This window comes from Somniosus microcephalus, unplaced genomic scaffold (genome assembly GCF_052327205.1).
Source record: "Somniosus microcephalus isolate GS21.2 unplaced genomic scaffold, FLI_Smic_1.0 unresolved_chr1, whole genome shotgun sequence".
Classification (NCBI taxonomy): domain Eukaryota; kingdom Metazoa; phylum Chordata; class Chondrichthyes; order Squaliformes; family Somniosidae; genus Somniosus; species Somniosus microcephalus.
The window spans coordinates 54,352,136-54,376,047 of record NW_028225179.1 but is presented as its reverse complement, the minus strand read 5'-3'; the positions used below and the strand labels follow the sequence as shown (position 1 = coordinate 54,376,047).

General features: G+C 50.5%; 1 long non-coding RNA gene across 1 annotated transcript in view; it reads right to left on the bottom strand.

Annotated features, from left to right (window-relative positions):
* Positions 1–3,012, bottom strand: part of LOC147095179 (uncharacterized) — a 79,641-nt gene extending 76,629 nt beyond the window's left edge. Inside the window, exon 1 of the long non-coding RNA XR_015074769.1 lies at positions 2,880–3,012. This is a non-coding gene — a long non-coding RNA (uncharacterized LOC147095179). The remainder of the gene's footprint in view (positions 1–2,879) is intronic.
* Between the last annotated feature and the right edge of the window lie 20,900 nt (positions 3,013–23,912).

Sequence of the window (23,912 nt, the reverse complement as noted above, 5' to 3'; positions counted from 1 at the left end):
AGGGATATTGTTAGAATAAAATTTTGCTGGACAAGATTGCTGGACAAGATTTTGCTGGAAAAGACACAAACAACAAATTCGTTGACTGGGACTAATTGAATCACTGCACATTGAGACATGCCACGCTTACGCATGGCTGGAACAAAGTTTGTCTCGTGTCCTGTCTGGGACTAATTGGATCACTGAGGACTAACAAGGTTCACTGGTATCCTATCATCGAACTAATCACTTGTATCCTATTATCGAACTAATCACATTCCGCCGGGGAACAAGACGGAACGAAGACCTGAAGAGGCAGAATTGGCAACACAAGTGTGTAAACTCCTGACTGGAGGAAAATAACGATATGCGCTAATAAACGAATTGATTGGATGAATGTAAATGATCTAAAACCAACTTCTTGGAATTGTATATAAGCTCGGCACGTAGTACAATCGGGGAGAAGGTGCTCTTGCAGACCGCGTGGTTGCAGACGCTTCTCCCAGAGCTCTGTCATTTAATAAAGTTGTCTCTCTTACTGAAAGTCTAGTTTCCGAGGAATCATTTTTCCTACAACAATAGCATAGGATCCAAGGAGAGGACATATAAATTGGCCATAAAAAGCAGTAAACCTGAGGATTGGGAGCAGTTTAGGATTCAGCAAAGGAGGACAAAGGGATTAATTAAGAGGGGGAAAATAGAGTATGAGAGCAAGCTTGCAGGGAACATAAAAACTGACTGTAAAAGCTTCTATAGATATCTGCAGAGAAAAAGATTGGTTAAGTCAAGCGTAGGTCCCTTGCACTCAGAATCAGGGGAATTTATAATAGGGAACGAAGAAATGGCAGACCAATTAAATACATACTTTGGTTCTGTCTTCACAAAGGAGGGCACAAATAACCTCCCAGAGATGTCAGGGAACATAGGGTCTAATGAGAGGAACTAAAAGAAATCAGTATTGGTAGGGAAATGGTGTAAGGGAAATTGACGGGATTGAAGGCCGATAAATCCCCAGGGCCTGATAATCTACATCCTAGGGTACTTAACGAAGTGGCCCTAGACATAGTAGATGCATTGCTGGTCATCTTCCAAAATTCAATAGACTCTGGAACAGTTCCCATGGATTGGAGGGTAGCTAATGTTACCCCACTATTCAAAAAAGGTGGTAGAGAGAAAACGGGGAATTATAGACCAGTAAGCCTGATATCGGTAGTGGGGAAAATGCTAGAGTCCATTATAAAAGATGTAATAGCAGAGCACTAGGAAAACAGTGACAGGATCGGACAAAGTCAACATGGACTTACAAAAGGTAAATCGTACTTGACTAATCTACTGGAAGTTTTTGAGGATGTAACTGGTAGAATAGATAAGGGAGAACCAGTGGATGTGGTGTATTTGGACTTTCAGAAGGCTTTCGATAAGGTCCCGCATAGGAGATTACCTTGTAAAGTTAGGGCACATGGGATTGGGGGCAAGGTACTGACTTGGATAGAGAACTGGTTGGCAGACAGGAAACAAAGAATTGGAATAAACGGGTCTTTTTCCCGAGTGGCAGGCAGTGAGTAGTGGGGTACCGCAGGGATCGGTCCTAGGACCCCAGCTGTTCACAATATATATAAATGATCTAGACGAGAGAACTAGATGTAATATCTCCAAGTTCGCAGATGACACAAAGCTGGGTGGGCGTGTGTGCTGTGAGGAGGATGCAGAGAAACTCCAGTATGATTTGGACAGGTTGGATGATTGGGCAGAAGCATGGCAGATGCAGTATAATGTGGATAAATATGAGGTTATCCACTTTGGTGGCAAAAACAGGAAGGCAGATTATCTGAACGGCAATAGATTTGGAGAAGGGGGCGTGCAACGAGACCTGGGTGTCCTTGTGCACCAGTCGCTGAAGGTAAGCATGCAGGTGCAGCAGGCGGTTAAGGCGGCAAATGGTATGCTGGCCTTCGTAGCGAGAGGGTTCGAGTACAAGAACGAGGATGTCTTGCTGCAGTTGTACAGGGCCTTGGTGAGACCACACCTTGAGTATTGTGTGCAGTTTTGGTCACCTTATCTGAGGAAGTATGTTCTTGCCATGGAGGGAGTGCAACAAAGATTCACCAAACTGATACCTGGGATGGCAGGAATGATGTATGAGGAGAGATTTGGTCAATTGGGCTTATACTCACTGGAGTTTAGAAGAATGAGAAGGGATCTCATTGAAACTTATAAAATTCTATCAGGACTGGACAGACTAGATGTAGGAAGGATGTTCCCGATGGTCGGGGAGTCCAGAACCAGGGGTCACCGTTTAAGGATAAAGGGTAAGCCATTTAGGACAGAAATGAGGAGGAATTTCTTCACCCAGAGAGTGGTGAACCTGTGGAATTCTCTAACACAGAAGGCAGTAGAGGCCAATTCATTAAATATATTCAAGAAAGGAGTTAGATATATTTCTTAAGGCTAAAGGGATCAAGGGGTATGGGGAGAAAGCAGGGACCGGGTACTGAATTTGGATGATCAGCCGTGATCTCATTGAATGGCAGAGCAGGCTCGAGGGGCTGAATGGCTGACTCCTCCTCCTATCTTCTATATATTTCTATATTGTTTCTATGAGAGAGAGCCGGGGGTGTTGGTGCTCAAATCTCGGAAGGTGGCGGCACCGGTGAACAAAGCGGAGAATAATGTCTGTGCTGGGGATCCGGGGCTTTCCAGACAGAGGCGGGCGGAGGGAGAGGACAAGAGTCCGGCCGCTGTGCTGAGCCTGGATCAAACTCTGCTTCAGTCCCAGCTGGAGTCTGAGAGCCGAGTCTGGGCCCCGCACTTTAGGGAAGATGAGGGTCCGGCTCACTCTCAGCCCCGCTTATCCCCTCCCTGGGCTACTCCGAGCAGCGGCTCAACCCCGGGACACTCACCCTCAGCTCCCAAGGCCGCGGGTCCAGGCGGTGCCGGTGTTGATCCTCCGGTCAATCCATTACGGCTTCACTCTCTCGGATTCACTTTCCGCCATTATGTTTCGTTCGCCAGCCGCCTCCGACCTGGAACATGCGCAGTGCGGCCTCAGAGCGCGCTCAGTCACTGCTATTGGGTGAAGACAGCTGATTGACAGCGCGCCCACCAATCGGGGCCCGGCACAGCTGCACGCGAGCCGCCCACATTCTCAGACGGAGGCGGGGCCGGTCGTGATAGCGTTGCGATCGATTTGCATCCGCGCGGCCGATAAACCACCTCAGCGCCAGTGACCTCATGTAAATCGGAAAGGGCGGCTGTGTGACGTTGGCAAACCGGCACCGCTGCCTGTGTGACGTCGACAACCCGGGCTGTGTGACGTCAGTAACCATTGTCCCGTTGGTTGTGACGTGTCTGTCCTGCGGGGCAGAAGCTGCGGGTTTGATCGTCAGTGAGGGGCCCGGAATATAACGTGGTGAAATGTGAAGTTATCCACTTTGGTAAGAAAAATAGAAAAGCAGAGTATTTTTTATATGGTGAGAGATTGGGAAATGTTGGTGTTCAGAGGGACCTGGGTCTTCTTGTACACGAATCACTAAAAGTTAACATGCAGGTACAGCAAGCAATTAGGAAATGAAATGGTGTATTGGCCTTTATTACAAGAGGATTTGAGTATAAGAGTAAAGATGTCTTACTGCAATTATATAGGGCCCTGGTGAGACCACACCTGGAGTACTGTGTACAGTTTTGGTCTCCTTACCTAAGGAAGGATATACTTACCATAGAGTACAACGAAAGTTCACCAGACTGGTTCCTGGGATGGGGGTTGCCCTATGAGGAGAGATTGAGTAGACTAGGCCTGTATTCTCTAGAGTTTAGAATCATTTTTTAAAAATTTGTGTTATGGGATCTGGGCATCGCTGGCAAGGCCAGCATTTATTGCCCATCCCTAGTTGCCCTTGAGAAGGTGGTGGTGAGCCGAATTCTTGAAACGCTGCAGTCCGTGTGGTGAAGGTTCTCCCACAGTGCTGTTGGGGAGGGAGTTTCAGGATTTTGACCCAGTGACGATGAAGGATCGATGATATTCTTCCAAGTCAGGATGGTGTGTGACTTGGAGGGGAACTTGGAGGTGGTGGTGTTCCCATGCGTCTGCTGCCCTTGTCCTAGGTGGAAGAGGTTGCGGGTTTGGAAGGTGCTGCCGAAGAAGCCTTGACGAGTTGCTGCAGTGCACCTTGTAGATGGTACACACTGCAGCCACGGTGCGCCGGTGGTGGAGGAAGTGAATGTTTAAGGTGGTGGATGGGGTGCCAATCAAGCGGGCTGCTGTGTCCTGGATGGTGTCGAGCTTCTTGAGTGTTGTTGGAGCTGCACTCCTCCAGGCAAGTGGAGAGTATTCCGTCACACTCCTGACTTGTGCCTTGTAGATGGTGGAAAGAAATTAGGGAGTCAGGAGATGAGACACTCACCGCAGAATACCCAGCCTCTGACCTGCTCTTGTTGCCACAGTATTTATGTGGCTGGTCTAGTTAAGTTTCTGGTTAATGGTGACCCCCAGGATTTTGATAGTGGGGGGTTCGGCGATGGTAATGCCATTGAATGTCATGGGGAGGTGGTCAGACTCTCGCTTGTTGGAGTGCCTGGCATTTCTGTGGCGCGAATGTTGCCTGCCACTTATCAGCCCAAGCCTGAATGTCGAACAGGTCATAAGAACATAAGAACATAAGAAGTAGGAGCAGGAGTAGGTCTTGTTACATGCGGGCATGGACTGCCTCATTATCTGAGGAGTTGTGAATGGCACTGAACACTGTGCAGTCTTCAGCGAACATCCCCATTTCTGACCTTATGTTGGAGGGAAGGTCATTGATGAAGCAGCTGCAGATGGTTGTGATGAGAATGAGAGGTGATCTCATTGAAACATACACAATTCTTACAGGGCTTGACAGGGTAGATGCAGGGAGGATGTTTCCCCTGGCTGGGGAGTCCAGAACCAGGGGTCACAGTCTCAGAATAAGGGGTCGGTTATTTAGGATTGAGATGAGAAATTTCTTCACTCAGAGGGTGGTGAATCTTTGGAATTCGCTACCCCAGAGGGCTGTGGAGGCTCAGTTGTTGAGACAGTGATCGATAGATTTTTGAATATTAAGGGAATCTAGGGATATGGGGATAGTGCAGGAAAGTGGAGATGAGGGAGAAGATCAGCTATAATCTTATTGAATGGCGGAGCAGGCTCGAAGGGTCAAATGGCCGACTACTGCTCCTATTTCTTATGCCCTTATGTTCTTTACAGCCTCCTTGTGTCCTCCTCACAGCTTACTTTCCCACCTGGCTTTGTGTCATAAGCAAACTTAAACACATAACACTCGGTCCCCTCATCTAATTCATTGATATAGATTGTAAATAGTTGAGTCCCAAGCAGTGATCCTTGCAGCACCCCACTAGTTACAGCCTGCTAATCTGAAAATAACCCATTTATTCCCACTCTTCCAGGTGAAACAGCGATTTACTTGTACTTCTTTCAATTTAGTGTACTGTATTCACTGCTCAGGATGTGGTCTCCTCTACATTGTGGAGACCAAACACAGGTTGGGTGACCGCTTTGCAGAACACCTCCGTTCAGTCCGCAAGCGTGACCCTGAGCTGCCGGTCGCCTGTCACTTTAATTCTCCACTACACTCCCACTCTGACCTCTCCATCCTCGGCTTCCTGCATTGTTCCAATGAAGCGCGATGTAAGCTCGAGGAACAGCACCTTATCTTTTGATTAGGCACGTTACGGCCATCTGGACTCAGCATCGAGTTCAACAATTTCTGATCATATCCTCTGCCACCATTTTTTCGGACAGTCACTGTTGTTAATGATTCTGCTATTGCCATTTACACCTCCTCTAGACCCATCTTTGGTTTCTTTACTTGTCCCACTACCATCCCCTTGTGCTTTGCACCATCATCCCTTCTGTCATTTAATCTCTCCTGTCTTCCACACTATCACAGACCTTCCCTTTTGTTCTTTCCTCCTCTACCCCCTTTCCCTACCTCTGTACCCACTTTCCCTACCTCTGTACCCCCTTTCCCTACCTCTGTACCCACTTTCCCTACCTCTGTACCCCCTTTCCCTGCCTCTGTACCCACATTCCCTACCTCTGTACCCCCTTTCCCTGCCTCTGTACCCACTTTCCCTGCCTCTGTACCCCCTTTCCCTGCCTCTGTACCCCCTTTCCCTGCCTCTGTACCCACTTTCCCTACCTCTGTACCCACTTTCCCTACCTCTGTACCCACTTTCCCTGCCTCTGTACCCACTTTCCCTGCCTCTGTACCCACTTTCCCTGCCTCTGTACCCACTTTCCCTGCCTCTGTACCCACTTTCCCTGCCTCTGTACCCACTTTCCCTGCCTCTGTACCCCCTTTCCCTGCCTCTGTACCCCCTTTCCCTACCTCTGTACCCACTTTCCCTACCTCTGTACCCACTTTCCCTGCCTCTGTACCCCCTTTCCCTGCCTCTGTACCCCCTTTCCCTACCTCTGTACCCACTTTCCCTACCTCTGTACCCACTTTCCCTGCCTCTGTACCCACTTTCCCTGCCTCTGTACCCACTTTCCCTGCCTCTGTACCCACTTTCCCTGCCTCTGTACCCACTTTCCCTGCCTCTGTACCCCCTTTCCCTGCCTCTGTACCCCCCTTTCCCTACCTCTGTACCCACTTTCCCTACCTCTGTACCCACTTTCCCTGCCTCTGTACCCCCTTTCCCTACCTCTGTACCCCCTTTCCCTACCTCTGTACCCACTTTCCCTACCTCTGTACCCCCTTTCTCTGCCTCTGTACCCCCTTTCCCTGCCTCTTTACCCACTTTCCCTGCCTCTGTACCCACGTTCCCTGCCTCTGTACCCACGTTCCCTGCCTCTGTACCCACTTTCCCTACCTCTGTACCCACTTTCCCTGCCTCTGGACCCACTTTCCCTGCCTCTGTACCCACTTTCCCTGCCTCTGTACCCACTTTCCCTGCCTCTGTACCCACGTTCCCTGCCTCTGTACCCACGTTCCCTGCCTCTGTACCCACTTTCCCTACCTCTGTACCCACTTTCCCTGCCTCTGTACCCACTTTCCCTACCTCTGTACCCACTTTCCCTGCCTCTGTACCCACTTTCCCTACCTCTGTACCCACTTTCCCTGCCTCTGTACCCACTTTCCCTGCCTCTGTACCCACTTTCCCTACCTCTGTACCCACTTTCCCTGCCTCTGTACCCACTTTCCCTACTCTGTACCCACTTTCCCTGCCTCTGTACCCACTTTCCCTGCCTCTGTACCCACTTTCCCTGCCTCTGTGCCCACTTTCCCTGCCTTTGTACCCACTTTCTCTGCCTCTGTACCCACTTTCCCTGCCTCTGTATTTGTTTAAAACTTGTTACAACTCTAACTTTTACCTGCTCTGATGAAAGGTCAACAACCTGAAACTTTAACTCTGTTTCTCTCTCCACAGGTGCTGCCTGACCTGCTGAGTATTACAAGCATTCTCTGTTTTTATTCACTCTGTCTATCTATTTATCTCTCTTCCTCTGTTCCTGTCACTCATCTTGTTCTCTTCCTCTCTCTTTCACTCTCAGTCTCTCTCTCTCTCTCTGTCTCTGTTTTTCTATGTCACTCTCCCTGTTTCTTTCCCTCTATCCCCCACTATCTCTTTCTGTCTCTCTGTTTTGGTCCCTCACACTCTGTCTCTCTCTATCATCTTTGTCTGTCTTCTTCACTCTCTCACTTTCTCTGTCTCTCTCGCTGCCTCGTCTCTATCTCTGCCTCTCTCTCTTTCTCTGCTCTATATCTGTTTCTCTTCCTTTCTGTGTCTCTTTTTGTGTCTCTCTTTGTGCCTCTCCCTCTTGTCTGTCTCTTTTTCCCTCTCTCTATCCTTCTGTCCTTCCATGTTGTCTCTCTTTCTCTCCCTCTTGTCTCTGTATCTCCCTGTCTCTCTCTCTCTTTCTCTGTCTCTTTCTCGCTGTCTCTCTATCTCTGTCTCTATTTTTTCTCACTATCTCTGGCTCTCTCTCTTTCTTCCACTGTGTCTTTCCTGCTGTATCTCTCTCTGTCTCTCTCTCTCAGTCTTCTCCTGTCTTTCCTATTTTCAATTTTCAATTCAATGCAATTTTATTTGTCGTATATGCAGCAGACATGTGTACTGCACAATGAAATGTTGATTTTTACGAGTCCTCCCAACATTGGAATAAATATGGCATAACAATGATAAAAATACTGATAGAAATACTAATAGAAAGACAGTAATCTATATATATAAAAGAGCTCTTCTGTCTGTCCTGATGTCTGTCTGTCTGTTCTCTATACGTTTGAAAGTTACAGAGCGTACCGACGCGCGCGTCACCTCAAAAGAAAGCTTGCGATTCCGCACCGGTCATAGGCATATTTACGTTACGGCCGGACAAAAACTGCGCCCACGGTATCCGAAAAACGTTCAGCCTTCCGCTCATTAGCATCTCATTAGCGACCGTGTGACGTCGAGGTCGACCAATCGGACGGCGGGTTCCTTCCTACAGTTGAGTGTCGAGTGACTCGACGATTGACCAATCCTACGCTTCGGTGACCTGACCGGTCGACCAATCGGTGCGTGTGTGGGCGGGCCTTATCCTTCTGAACTGAGGTGAGTGCCGCCATCTTGATTTTTCACGATTTTTTCCCCACACTTTCAGTGTGTTAGGGAAGTAAGGTAAATATTTGAATTATGTGTTAGGGAATTAATTAACAATTTATTTGAGTTTTATATTGTGTTTAGCAACCCCCCCCCCCTCCTCCTCACCCTCGCGCAGGGGGGACTTGGGGCCTGAAGCTCAAAAAATTTCTCTCTCTCTCTCTCTCTTTCTTCCCTCTCTCTCTCTCCTTCTCCTCTTCCCTCTCTCTCCTTCTCCTCTTCCCTCTCTCCTCTTCCCTCTCTCTCCTTCTCCTCTTCCCTCTCTGTCTCTCTCTACTTCCCCCTCTCAGGTTTCACGGCGTCGCGGACGGAGCGCGGGCGGACCGCCCGAAGTTTCCCCCTCGCTAACGGCCGCCAAGCCGCCCTTGCCTGCTCCCCACGGGCCGCATCGCGCCGCCCGCACTGACCGCGCATGCGCCGCCCGCACTGACCGCGCATGCGCCGCCCGCCCGCAGCGGCCGTCCATCAGCCACGCGATACGCGGGGGACCTCAGCTCCAGTCCGTCCCGGCCTCAGAACCCGACCGCGCCTTAAGCGCTAGGCCCCGCACGGCCGCTATCGCAACGGCACCGGACCTCAGGCGCTAGGCAGGGGGAGGGGCCGGAGAGAGGGACAGAGGGGAGCGGGGGAGTGGGGGAGGGGAGGGGGTGGGGGGAGGGAGACAGGGGAGTGGAGGGAGGGAGAGGAGAGGAGGGGAGGGGAGGGAGAGGAGGGGAGGGGAGGGAGAGGAGGGGAGGGGAGGGAGGGATAGGACAGGGAGAGGACATGACAGGGAGAGGGGGGACACACAGGGGCAGGGAGACCAAGCGCCCCAAAATTGCCCTCGCAACGCGGGGCTCCCCAGCTAGTAATAAATAAAACAACAGTAATAAATAATAATAAATTAATCGTTCATGAGTCTTATGGCCTGGGTGTAGAAGCTGTTTCGAAACCTGCTGGTACGAGACCGTATGCTTCGGTATCTCGTACCGGACGGGAGCAGGGCGAAGAGGTTGTGGCTGGGGTGACTCGTGTCTTTAATGATTCTCAGGGCCTTCCCCCGGCACCTCTCGGGGTAGATATCCTGCAGAGCAGGTAGTTTAATTCCTATAGTGTGTTGTGCAGCTTTCACTACCATCTGTAGAGCCTTGCGGTCTGTGGCGGTGCAGTTGCCATACCAGGTAGTGATGCAGCCGGACAGGATACTCTCGATGGTGCACCAGTAGAAGTTGGTGAGAATCTCGGGGGCCATTCCAAATTTCTTCAGTCTCCTGAGGAAGAACAGGCGTTGGCATGCCTTCTTGGTTACAACGTCGATGTGATGGGACCACGTTAAGTCCTCCGTAATGAATACACCCAGGAATTTGAAGCTGCTGACCCTCTCCACCTCAGCCCCTTCGATGTAGATTGGGGTGTGTCCCTCCCCCTGCCGCTTCCTGTAATCCACGATCATCTCCTTTGTTTTGCTGATGTTGAGAGAGAGGTTGTTGTACTTGCACCATTCTCCTAGGGCTCTTACCTCCTCCCTGTAGCCTGTCTCGTCGCCATCTGTGATCAGGCCTACAACGGTAGTGTCATCAGCAAACTTGATGATGGAGTTGGAGTTGTGCGTGGCCACGCAGTCGTGAGTAAACAGGGAGTACAGAAGGGGGCTGAGCACACAACCCTGGGGAGCTCCCGTGTTCAGGATCAGTGTGGAGGAGGTGTTTCTGCCTATTTTCACCACCTGGGATCTTCCCGTCAGGAAGTCCAGGATCCAGTTGCATAGGGAGGTGTTAAGTCCTAGCTCACTGAGCTTGTTGACAAGCTTGGAGGGGATAATGGTATTGAATGCTGAACTATAATCAATGAACAACATTCTCACATAGGTGTTCCTCTTATCCAGGTGTGATAAGGCAGTGTGCAGTACAGTGGCGATGGCATCATCCCTAGATCTGTTTGGGCGGTAGGCAAATTGGAGTGGGTCCAGTGTGTCAGGTAGTAATGAGTTGATGTGGGTTTTGACCAGCCTCTCCAAAGCACTTCATGATGACAGAAGTGAGTGCTATGGGGCGGTAGTCGTTTAAACAGGTTACTTTTGTTTTTTGGGGACTGGAATAACCGAAGTCATCTTGAAGCGGGTGGGGACGACAGACTGGTACAGTGAACGGTTGAATATATCCGTAAACACGGCTGCCAGCTGGTCAGCGCATGCTCTAAGGACACGCCCAGGGATTCCATCTGGACCGGGTGCTTTGTGGGTGTTCACTCTCTTAAAGGTCTTGCTCACGTCAGCCACGGAGATTGAGAAGACCCGGTCGTCCTGAGCCACGGGCGCCCTTGTAACAGACCAGTTGTTGTTGGCCTCAAACCGGGTGTAAAAAGTGTTAAGCTCATCCGGGAGAGAGGCATTGCTGGGCATGACACAGTTGGGTTTCCCTTTGTAGTCTGTAATAGATTGTAGTCCACTAAACATCCTTCGCGAATCTGCGCTATGATAGTGTGACTCCACTTTGTCCGTGTATTGTCTTTTTGCATTTTTGATGGTTTTTCTGAGGTCGTACCTTGATTTCTTGTACTCATCCATGTCCCCAGAGTTGAATGCGATGGACCGTGCTTTTAGCATAGCACGGATATTGCCATTTACCCATGGTTTCTGGTTGGGAAATGTTCGTACAACAATCCTCGGAACAATGTCGTCTATGCACTTGTTTATGAAACTAATGACTGAATCTGTATATGTGTTGATGTCATTGTCCGAGGCATTCCGAAACATATCCCAGTCAGTGGAATCAAAACAGTCTTGTAACATAGCGTCTGATTGATCCGACCAGCGTTGTAGAGATCTCATCACAGGCTTTTCCTGTTTCAGTTTCTGCCTATAGCTGGGTAGCAGCAGGATGGAGTCATGATCTGATTTGCCGAAGGGAGGGCGGGGGAGGGCCTTGTATCCATCCCGGAATGGAGTGTAAACGTGATCTAGTGTGTTCTTGGCTCGCGTTGGGCAGGTGATATGCTGATGGTATTTAGGCAGTACTTTCTTCAGATTGGCTTTGTTGAAATCACCAGCCACGATGAATGCAGCCTCTGGATGGGAAGTTTCAAGCCTGCTAATGATCCCATACAGCTCGTTTAGTGCCCTATTTGCGTCGGCCTGTGGTGGAATATACACCGCTGTAATGATCACGGATGAGAACTCTCTCGGGAGGTAGAAGGGTCGGCATTTGATCATCAGGTGTTCAAGATCGGGTGAACAAGAAGATGTAAGTTGTTCCACGTCGGAACACCAAGAATTGTTGATCATAAAGCATACTCCACCCCCTCTATTTTTCCCCGAGTCCTTTGTTTGGTCTAGCCGGTGAATGTTGAATCCCTCTGGTTGAATGGCCGAAGCTGGTGTCGATGGATCAAGCCAAGTCTCAGTAAAAATCAAGACGTTGCAGTTCTTAATGTCTCGCTGGAAGGTGAGCCTCCCTCTGAGTTCATCCAGCTTATTGTCCAGTGACTGCACATTCGCCAGGAGAATACTCGGAAGGGGGAGGGTGGTGTTCACGTCAACTCAGCTTCACTAATGTACCTGCTCGTCTGCCCCGCTTGCGCCGTCGTCGCTTCCTGATCACAGGATTGAAGTCAGGTAAGCAGGTGGGAGGGTAGATGGTAGTAGCAGCAGAATCCCAGTTCGAAAAATCGGGGGTAGGTCCTATATCTCCGGACGATCTTATGTCCAGAAGTGATTGACGGTCGTAGCGGATAAGTGAAGAAACAGTACTTACAAAATTGTTTAATAATAACAAAATAATAAATAAAGTGGAAAGTTGTGGACGAGCTCGTAAAACAGCGGCTACCCTCATAAGCCATACAGGTCGGTTAAACAGTAGAATATTAAAAAAAAAACGAAACTACTAATCCTAAAACTAGAATGTTCTCTCTCTGCTCTCTGATTTTTTCTCTGTTTCTCTGTCCCTCCCCTTCTCTCTGTCTCTCTCTCACTTGCTCTCGGTTTCTATCTCACTGTCTCTCTCTGTCTCCCTCTCTCGATCTTTCTGTCTCCCGCTCTGTCTATATTTTCCTCTGTATCATTCATTTCCTGTCTTTCTTCTGTTTATCTCTCTCTATCATTCACTCATTCTCTATCTCTCTGTCTTTCTCTCTGCCCCGTTTCTGCCCCTTTGTTTCTCTCTCCCTCACTCTCTCTCGCTCCCTCTCTGTCTCTTTCTATCTCCCCTGGTCAGCAGTGCCCCCTGCTGGTAGGTGCTGACACTGAGTGTCTGGGCTGACACAGGAGATCAGGCCCTTGGGGTGATTTTCCAGTGATGCAGCTCAGGTCTGTGGATCCCGACCTCAGCGACAGTCTGTACCTGCGGAGGGTGAGGGGGGAGAAAGGAAGGAGAGATCAATGTAAATTAATCACTAATGTTACCAGAGTTACTGTTAAATGGGGAGGGTCAATGCTGGCTGCATTTCACCAACAGGCCTCTAGGGGGAGTGGGGATGTTTTAGACAATGGTGCCACCTCCTGGTAGCAGAGAGTATTACACCTCAATATTCCCAGAATGATACAGCAGAGGAGGAGGCTATTCGGCCCATCGTGCCTGTGCCGGCTCTTTGAAAGAGTTTGCCAATTAGTCCCACTCCCCTGCTATTTCTGTAAATTTCCCCCTTTCAAGTATTTATCCAATTCCCTTTTATACATTCCTATTGAACCTACTTCCTCTGCCCTTTCAAGCAGTGAATTCCAGATCATAACTCACTGTGTAAAAAAAAATTCTCATCATCTCCCCTCTGGTTCTTTTGCCAATTATCTTAAATCTGTGTCCTCTGGTAACCGACGCTCCTGCCAGTGGAAACAGTTTCTCCTCATTTATTCCATCAAAACCCCTTGTAATTATATACACCCCTATTAAATCTCCACTTCACCTGCTCTGCTCTAAGGTGAACAATCCCAGCTTCTCCAGGCTCTCCACATAACTGAAGTCCCTCATACCTGGTACCATTCTGATCAATCTCCTCTGCACCCTCTCCCAGGCCTTGACATCCTTCCTGAGGTGTGGTGCCCAAGAAGTGGAGACAATTCTCCAGCTGAGGCCTAACCCAGTGATTTATAAAGGTGTCACATAACATTATTATGTAAATGTAACCAGTTCAGTGTGTAGTATCCACCAAACAAGCTAACACCTGGACTCAGAAGGTGACCAACAAGAAAGTTTCCTTGACAATGTGTCCAGTCCCAGGATTGACGGTGTTATAACTGTAGAGTCAGCTTGTGTGAGCAAAGTTCAGTCGAAGGCCAGTTCTCTCTGCTGGATGAGGAGATGGAAGACAGACTGAAGACTGCGATTGTCTCTCTGAGATGCCAAGGATATGAAGCAGAGTGAATCCTAAGAGATTTCTGTAAGAGCTCTTGAACAAGTTTGGAGGAAAGTTCACATGTAGTCCTCAGGTGAAAGAAAGGAAGAACTTGCATTTATGTAGCGCCTTTCACGACCCCAGGAAATGCCAAAGCGCTTTGCAGCCAATGAAGCTCCTTTGAAGTTTAGTTATTGTTGTAAAGTAGGAAACACGACAGCCAATTTGTGCACAGCAAGCTCCCACAACCAGAAATGAGATGAATGAACAGATAATCTGTTACAGAAAAGCCAAATACTACAGATGCTGGAAACCTGAAATAAAAACAGAAAATGCTGGAAATACTCAGCAGGTCAGGCAGCATCTGTGGAGAGAGAAACAGAGTTAACCTTTCAGGTCGATGACCCTTCGTCAGAACAGCATCTGTTTTAGATGTTGGTTGAGGGATAAATATCAGCCCAGGGCACCAGGGAGAACTCTGCTCTTCTTCTGAAAGTTGCCGTGGGATCTTTTACCTCCACCTGAGGGGGCAGACGGGGGCCTCGGGTTTAACGTCTCATCCCAAAGACGGCACCTCCGACAGTGCAACATTCCCTCAGTACTGACACAGGGGAGTATCGGCCTGGATTAGGGGGCTCAAGTCTCGAGTGGGGCTCAAATCCATGACCTCGTGACTCAGAGGCGGGAGAGCGACCAACTGAGCTGGGTGAAAGAGCGGGGTGTAATTGGAGGGAGTGAAGATTGAATCCACATTTAAAAGTCATCCGTTCTCTCCTGTTCCCATTTAACAGGTCAGTGTCTCGTGCCCTTGAACATGCTGCCCCAAAAAGCTGTCGAAGCTACATCATTACATAAATTTAAAACAGAAATAGACAGTTTCCTAGAAGAAAAGGGAATTAAGGGTTACGGGGAGCGGGCAGGAATTTGGACATGAGTTTAGGTGCGGATCGGTCATGGCCCTGTGGGTAGCGGAGCGGGCCCAGGGGCCGTGTAGCCTGATCCTGCTCCTGTTTCGTGTGTCTAATTCTGTTAGATTCAGGAGATAGTCCTGTCATAGTGGATTGGCGGTTAGGATCAGATCAGCCATGATCTTATTGAATGGCGGAGCAGGCTCGAGGGGCCAATTGGCCTACTCCTGCTCCTATTTCTTATGTTCTTATGATAGGCACATGCTGGTTTAAATGCTGGATATGATGTGTAAATGTGGCTGTTTTCGATTGCAAGAAATCTACTTTAAATAGGTACAAATTGTTTGAATTCATACATGGTTTTAAATTATTCAACCACTGTTTAATGTTAGACTTGTTTTCTGAAATTTAAGAATTGCCATTTGAATTTATAGATAATTTGCAGTAAATTACACACGCACACATATATATATAAAACCCTAATAATTTTAGCTGACAACACAACATTGCCGATATATGCTATGTTGGGAGATAAGTAGACCCGGTTACATTGTACACAGGCTGCCTTAGATTATATACATGAAGCTTGGATTTATATTTCTAATGTTGAGTTATAGATAGGCCATTTTATTCATACTTACTGTTTTAAATTATATAAATGCTGATTTGAAGTATACATATGAAACATTGGTGTGTAATTTGCGGCCTCATTGGGTAGGTACGAGGGGCGTGCATGCCTGTAAGGACTGCACAAGATCCAGGTTCAGGTGTGTGAAGCGCGTGCTTGAAAACCTGGAACTTGCAGATCCAATGCATCCCCATGAAATGGGCATCTGTGGCCGAAGGGTTGAGCTATTTGCCCAAATTCTGCCCAGCGAATGCCTGTGAAGTTCTTACGCCTGTTAAAAGCAGGCATAAGGCCCGCTTTCACCAGCGTAAAAAGTTTTGAAAAATTAAAATAATTGTTTTCAATCATTAAACGTTAAACTATCCCCCCTCATCCTGCTCGACCTGTCAGCGTGCTTTGATATGGTTAACCACACCAACCTTCTCCAACTCATCTCCTCTGTTGTCCAGCTGGGTGGGACTGCCCTGCCCGGTTCCATTTTTATCTCTCCTGTCTTAGCCAGAGAATCACCTGCAATGACTTCTCTTCCCACTCCTGCATCATTTCCTCAGGTGTCCCGCAAGTATCTATCCTGGGCCCCTTCTACTTCTCAGCTATATTCTGACCCTCGGCAACATCATCTGAAAACACAACCTCAGGTTCCCCATCTACACTGACGACACCCAGCTCTACCTCACCACCACCTCACTCGACCACGTCTACTTCCTCTGATTTGTGATACTGCTTGTCCGACAGCCAATACTGGTTGAGCAGAAAATTCCTCCAACTATATATTGAGAAGACCAAAGTCACTGTCTTCGGTCCCCACCACAATTTTCGTTCCTTTCCCAGGCAACTGTGTGAGGCTGAGCCAGAGTGTTCGCAACCTTGAGATGAGCTTCCGACAAAATATCCGTTCCTCACCAAGACCGCCTACTTTCAGGTATTGAACACCACCAATCTCCGACCCTGCCTCAGTTCAAACATTGCTGAAGCCCTCATCCATGAATTTGGCACCACTAGACTCGACTCTTCCCATGCTCTCCAGGCCGGCCTACCATTTTCCATCCTCCATAAACTTTAGCTCATGCAAAACTGTGCTCCCCATACCCTAACTTGCACCAAGTCCTGTTCACCCATCACCCCTGTGCTCACTGACCTACATTGGCTCCCGGTCCAGAACCCTGGAATTTTAAATTCTCATCCTTGTCTACAAATCCCTCCATGGCCTCACCACTCCCTATCTGCAATAAATTGTTAAGTAGGATCACGGACTCCCAGGCCGCCTGCCTTATTTGCGGCCTAGAGGAGTCCATGTTCCATGTTTATATTCAATATGTGAGGTTGCAGCCCCTGTTCCATTACTTAAAGAGGCTGCTCCTCGATTTTTGGATGCACTTCAGTCCAACGCTCCTGATCTTCGGTCACCCGGTGCGGAGGGGAGTGGCCGGGTCGGAGGACCTCCTCGTGGGACTGCTCCTGGGTTTGGCCAAAGTGGCCATTAACAGGTCCAGTCAGCGGGCGGTCGAGGGGGGCTCCGGTCCGATTGCCTGCCTCTTCCGAGGCGATGTTCGCGCCCGGGTGGCCCTGGAGATGGAGCACACGGTGTCCGCCGGCACACTTGAGGCCTTCCGAGACTGGTGGGCGCCGCAGGGACTGGAGTGCAGCGTCACCCCGGGTAATGTCGTTAGAATTTAATTTGATATGGTTTATTTAAAATTTCTGTTAATTTACAGTTAATTGGGTCTAACAAAAAGAGGACCACTCCCTATCTCTGTAAGCTCTTCCAGCTCTAGAATTCCCCGAGATATCTCTGTTCCCACAATTATGGCCTGTTGAGCATCCCCGATTTTAATCGCTCCATCATTGGTGGCCGGGCCTTCAGCTGCCGAGCCCCGAAGCTCTGGAATTCCTTCGCTAAACCTCTGACTCTTTATTTCTTCTCCCCTTACACAATTTATTTGCCCCTTCCTCTCCCCCGGGTTTCTCGTCTCTCACCCTCTGACTTTCCGCAGTCCGGTTCCAGCTTTAATGATCATCACTGAACTATAGTTGTACAACCATAATTCAGAGCGCGGCTTTGCTTTAAGAATGCTGTCCCACCTCCGCTCACTCATTGGATCCGGCGCCCAGCAGCACCCCGACTCGCCTGTCCATCACAGCGGAGTGACGCATTGATGCCGGGGGAGGGGGGAGATTAACCGCACGACTCTGCTGCGATTGGTCAGAGCGCAGCAGCGGTGCTCAGCGATTGGTTGAACCAGCTTGTCCTTGGGAGGCGGGGGTTGGGTGGGTGAGAGCCATGCTGTGATTGGTCTGTGTCGGCCCAAGCTGCGCTCTTATTGGCTGAGCCAGCTGGCGGTCAGGCAGCGGCCGGAGGCTCCGATTGGTCTTGGAGTTACATAGAAACATAGAAGAGAGGAGCAGAAGAAGGCCATTCGGCCCCTCGAGCCTGCTCCACCATTCAATGAGATCATGGCTGATCATCCAAATTCAGTACCCTGTCCTTGCCTTCTCCCCATATCCCTTGATCCCTTTAGCCTTAAGAAATATATCCAACTCCTTCTTGAATATATTTAATGAACTGGCCTCCACCGCCCTCTGTGGCAGAGAATTCCACAGGTTCACCACTCTCTGGGTGAAGAAATTCCTCCTCATCTCAGTCCTAAATGGCTTACCCCTTATCCTTAGACTATGACCCCTGGTTCTGGACTCCCCGGCCATCGGGAACATCCTTCCTGCATCTAGTCTGTCCAGGCCTGACAGAATTTTACAGGTTTCGCTGAGATCCCCTCTCATTCTTCTGAACTCCAGTGAGTATAAGTCCAATCGACACAATCTCTCCTCATATGTCATTCCTGCCATCCCAGGTATCAGCCTGGTGACTCTTCGCTGCACTTCTTCCATGGCAAGAACATCCTTCCTCAGATAATTCGACCAAAACTGCACACAATACTCAAGGTGCGGTCTCAGCAAGGCCCTGTACAACTGCAGCAAGACATCCTTGTTCCTGTACGCGAACCCTCTTGCTACGAAGGCCAACATACCGTTTGCCTTCTTAACCGCCTGCGGCACCTGCATGCTGACCTTCAGCGACTGGTGCACAAGAACACCCAGGTCTCTTTGCACTTCCCCTTCTCCCAATCTATTGCCATTCAAATAATAATCTGCCTTCCTCTTTTTGCCACCAAAGTGGATAACCTCACATTGATCCAAATTATAGTGCATTTGCCATGTTTCTGCCCAATCACCCAACCTGTCCAAATCGTACTGGAGTTTCACGACATCGTCCTCACAGCATACCCTCCCCCCCAGCTTTGTGTTGTCTGCAAATTTGGCGATACTACGTCCAATTCCCTCGTCCAGATCATGAATATATATTGGCCCAGTAATTCCTGTCACAACGCGTGAGTACGGACGGGGTACTCACGCGTGTGCCAGGAGGAATTGCCGGTTTTCAGCATGCACAGCGCATGCGCTGAAAACCGGCATTTCCTGTCCTCTGACCCAAGGGGTTAAGAGGCTGAACGCATGCGCGGTATTGGGCAGCGCGTGCGACTTGGATTTCCTGTATTTTTACAGATTTGCGCGTATGTAAAGGGCTCCGGTTTTTACGCATTGAAAAACCACAGGTAAGTACTTAGTTTTACAGGTAAGTGGTCTTTTAGTACAATTTAGAATTTTTGTTTTCCACAGGTTTATTATTTTTAAAGAATCTACAGTAAGGTAAGTTTAGTTTTAGACCCTATTTTTAAAAAATTTATTTTTTTCAAAAATTTGATTAATTGTTTAAAATAGTTTTTTTAAAGTTATTCATAGTTAATTTAATTATTGGGATGCTTTTTAAAATTTTATTTAAAGTTTAAGTAGTGTTTTGGGGTGCCGTACTTTTCATGAGTTTGACAGTCTTTACTATCAAACTTATGAATGAAGTTTCCCCTCCCCTGATTGGCTGAACAGTGCTCACCTGATCCCAGCCGGCACATCGCACTAACTACGCCGCTGGGTCAGGTTAGCACAGCGCGCCGAGATCAGAACCGGGCCACTTACAGGAAATCCACTGCGGGCCAGGTTACAGATGCCGGCGCGCCGGGTAAGTGTACATCGGGGGCTTGCACGCGCGGCAAGCCCCCGACAGGAATTACTGGGCCATTGTGAACAGCTGTGGTCCTAGGACCGATCCTTGCGGTACCCCACTAGTCACTGCCTGCCACTCGGGAAACGACCTGTTTATTCCAACTCTGCTTTCTATCTGCCAACCAGTTCTCTATCCAAGGCAATACCTTGACCCCAATCCCATGTGCCTTAATTTTGCACGCTAATCTCTTATGCGGGACCTTATCGAAAGCCTTCTGAAAGTCCAAATACACCAAATGGCATTTCAGGTGCTCATCCAAATGCTTCTTGAATGTTGTGAGGGTTCCTGCCTCTACCACCCTTTCAGGCAGTGAGTTCCAGACTCCAACCACCCTCTGGGTGAAAAAGTTCCTCCTCAAATCCCCTCTAAACCTCCTGCCCCTTACCTTGAATCTGTGCCCCCTTGTTATTGACCACCCTACTAAGGGGAAAAGTTCCTCTTTATCTACCCTATCTATGCCCCTCATCATTTTGTACACCTCAATCAGGTCCCCCCTCAGCCTTCTTTGCTCCAAGGAAAATAACCCCAGCCTGTTTAGTCTTTCTTCATAGCTGAGGCGCTCCATCCCAGGTAACATCCTGGTGAATCTTCTCTGCACCCTCTCCAAAGCAATCACATCCTTCCTATAGTGAGGCGACCAGAACTGCACACAGTACTCCAGCTGTGGCCTTACCAGCATTTTGTACAGCTCCATCATAACCTCCCTGCTCTTATATTCTATGCCTCGGCTGATGAAGGCAAGTATCCCATATGCCTTTTTAACCACCTTATCTACCTGTTCTGCTGCCTTCAGGGATCTATGTACATGTACACCAAGGTCCCTCTGACCCTCTGTACTTCCTAGGGTCCTACCACTCATTGTGTATTCCCTTGCCTTATTTGTCCGTCCAAAATGCATCACCTCGCACTTTTCAGGGTTAAATTCCATTTGCCACTTTTCCGCCTATCTGACCAACCCGTTTATATCGTCCTGTAGCCTGAGGCTTTCCTCCTCGCAATTTACCACCCCACCAATTTTCGTGTCATCTGCGAACTTACTGATCATACCTTTTACGTTCTCATCCAAATCATTTATGTAGATCACAAACAGCAAGGGACCCAGCACCGATCCCTGAGGTACCCCACTGGACACAGGCTTCCAGTCACAAAAGCAACCTTCGACCATCACCCTCTGCCTCCTGCCACTCAGCCAGTTTAGGATCCAATGTGCCAAGGCAACCTGGATCCCATGGGCTCTTACCTTCTTGACCAGTCTCCTATGCGGGACTTTGTCAAAAGCCTTACTGAAGTCCATGTATACCACATCCACAGCATTTCCCTCATCCACACACCTAGTCACCCCCTCGAAAAATTCAATCAGATTGGTCAGACATGATTTACCCTTGACAAAGCCATGCTGACTATCCCCGATTAATCCTTGCCTCTCCAAGTGGAGACTAATTTTGTCCCTCAGAATTGTTTCCAATAATTTCCCTACCACAGATGTTAGGCTCACTGGCCTGTAATTCCCTGGTTTATCCCTGCTACCCTTCTTGAATAATGGTACTACGTTAGCTGTTCTCCAGTCCTCTGGTACATCCCCTGTGGCCAGAGAGGTTCTGAAAATTTGTGTCAGAGCCCCTGCAATCTCCTCCTTTGCCTCACACAGCAGCCTGAGATACATCTCGTCCGGGCCTGGGGATTTATCCACTTTTTGGCCTGCTAAAACCACTAGTACCTCCTCCCTCTCGATGCTAATATGTTCAAGTATATCACAGTCCCCTTGCCCGATTTCTATGTCTACATTGTCTTTCTCCACAGTGAACACAGATGCAAAAAATTCATTTAAAACCCCACCTACATCATCTGGCTCTACACACAGATTGCCACTTTGGTCCCTAATGGGCCCCACCCTTTCCCTGGTTATCCTCTTGCCCTTAATCTATCTATATATATAAAGCGGCTCTTCTGTCTGTCTGTCTGTCCGCCTGGTCTCGATACGTTTGGAAGTTACAGAGCGTACCGACACGCGCGTCGCCTCAAAAGAAAGCTTGCGATTCCGGACCGGTCATCGGCGTATTTACGTTTCGGCCGTACAAAAATCCTGCCCGCGGTATCCCAAAAACGTTCAGCGTTCCGCTCATTAGCATCTCATTAGCGACCGTGTGACGTCGAGGTCTTCCTACAGTTGAGTGTCGAGTGACTCGACGATTGACCAATCCTACGCTTCGGTGACCTGACCGGTCGACCAATCGGTGCGTGTGTGGGCGGGCCTTATCCTTCTGAACCGAGGTGAGTGGCCGCCATCTTGATTTTCCACGATTTTTTCCCCCACACTTTCTGTGTGTTAGGGAACTAAGGTAAATATTTGAATTATGTGTTAGGGAATTAATTAACAATTTATTTCAGTTTTATATTGTGTTTAGCAACCCCCCCTCCCTCCTCCTCACCCTCGCGCAGGGGGGACTCGGTGCTGGTCTCCAGGCCCGCTGCAGGCAGGCCTGAAGCTCCAAAAATGTCTCTATCTCTCTCTCTTACCTCTCTCTCTCTCCTTCTCCTCTTCCCTCTCTCTCTCTCCTTCTCCTCTTCCCTCTCTCTCCTTCTCCTCTTCCCTCTCTGTCTCTCTCTACTTCCCCCTCTCAGGTTTGACGGTGTCGGGGCCCGAAGTGAGCCGCTCTAACGGCCGCCAGCCCGCGGGGTTTCCCTGCCGACTCCCCGCTCTAACGGCCGCCAGCCCGCGGGGTTTCCCTGCCTACTCCCCGCGGGCCGCCTCGCGCCGCTGGCACTGACCGCGCATGCGCCGCCCGCCCGCGAGAGCCCGCTCTGGCTTTTTTTTTGAACGGCAACCACGCATTCGCACGGCCGTTGCGCAGCCGCCTTGACGCCGGCACGCATGCGCACGGCCCCCGTGACGCCAGCACAGCCTCGTGAGATCGCGGGGGGTGCGAGCCTCGGGAAATCGCGGGGGGCGGAGAGAGAGCCTCGGGAAATCGCGCGGGGGGGAGAGCCTCGGGAAATCGCGGGGGGCGGGGGGGGGTGGGGGGAGAGAGCCTCGGGAAATCGCGGGGGGTGGGGAGAGAGCCTCGGGAAATCGCGGGGGGGGGTGAGAGAGCCTCGGGAAATCGCGGGGGGGGGGAGAGAGCCTCGGGAAATCGCGGGGGGGGGTAGAGAGCCTCGGGAAATCGCGGGGGGGGGGGAGAGAGCCTCGGGAAATCGCGGGGGGGGGAGAGAGCCTCGGGAAATCGCGGGGGGGGGAGAGAGCCTCGGGAAATCGCGGGGGGGGGAGAGAGCCTCGGGAAATCGCGGGGGGGGGAGAGAGCCTCGGGAAATCGCGGGGGAGAGAGAGAGGGTGGGGGAGAAGAGAGAGAGGGTGGGGGAGGAGAGAGAGAGAGGGTGGGGGAGGAGAGAGAGAGGGAGGGGGAGGAGAGAGGGTGGGGGAGGAGAGAGGGTGTGGGAGGAGAGCGAGGGTGGGGGAGGAGAGAGAGAAGGTGGGGGAGGAGAGAGAGAGGGTGGGGGAGGGGAGGAGAGAGAGAGGGTGGGGGAGGAGAGAGGGAGGGTGGGGGAGGAGAGAGGGAGGGTGGGGGAGGAGAGAGCGAGAGGGTGGGGGAGAGAGAGAGGGTGGGGAGGAGAGAGAGAGAGGGTGGGGGAGGAGAGAGAGAGGGTGGGGGAGGAGAGAGAGGGGGCGGGGAGGAGAGAGAGAGAGGGTGGGGGAGGAGAGAGGGAGGGTGGGGGAGGAGAGAGGGAAGGTGGGGGAGGAGAGAGGGAGGGTGGGGAGGAGAGAGGGAGGGTGGGGGAGGAGAGAGGGAGGGTGGGGGAGGAGAGAGGGAGGGTGGGGGAGGAGAGAGGGAGGGAGGGGAGGAGAGAGAGGGAGGGGAGGAGAGAGAGGGAGGGTGGGGGAGGAGAGAGAGGGAGGGTGGGGGAGGAGAGAGGGAGGGTGGGGGAGGAGAGAGGGAGGGTGGGGGAGGAGAGAGGGGGGAGGGGAGGAGAGAGAGAGAGGGTGGGGGAGGAGAGAGAGAGGGTGGGGGGAGGGGAGAGAGGGTGGGGGGAGGAGCGAGAGGGTGGGGGAGCGAGGGAGGGTGGGGGGAGGGGAGAGAGGGTGGGGGGAGCGAGAGGGTGGGGGAGCGAGGGAGGGTGGGGGGAGGGGAGGAGAGGGTGGGGGGAGCGAGAGGGTGGGGGAGCGAGGGAGGGTGGGGGGGGAGCGAGGGAGGGTGGGGGGAGGGGAGCGAGAGGGGGGAGGGCAGGGAGAGGGAGGGAGGGAGGGAGAGAGAGTGAAGCAGGGAGAGACGGGGAGGGAGAGAGAGGGTGAGGGAGGGAGAGCGTGAGGAGGGGGAGGGAGAGTAAAGCAGGCAGAGACGGGGGAGGGAGAGAGAGGGTGAGG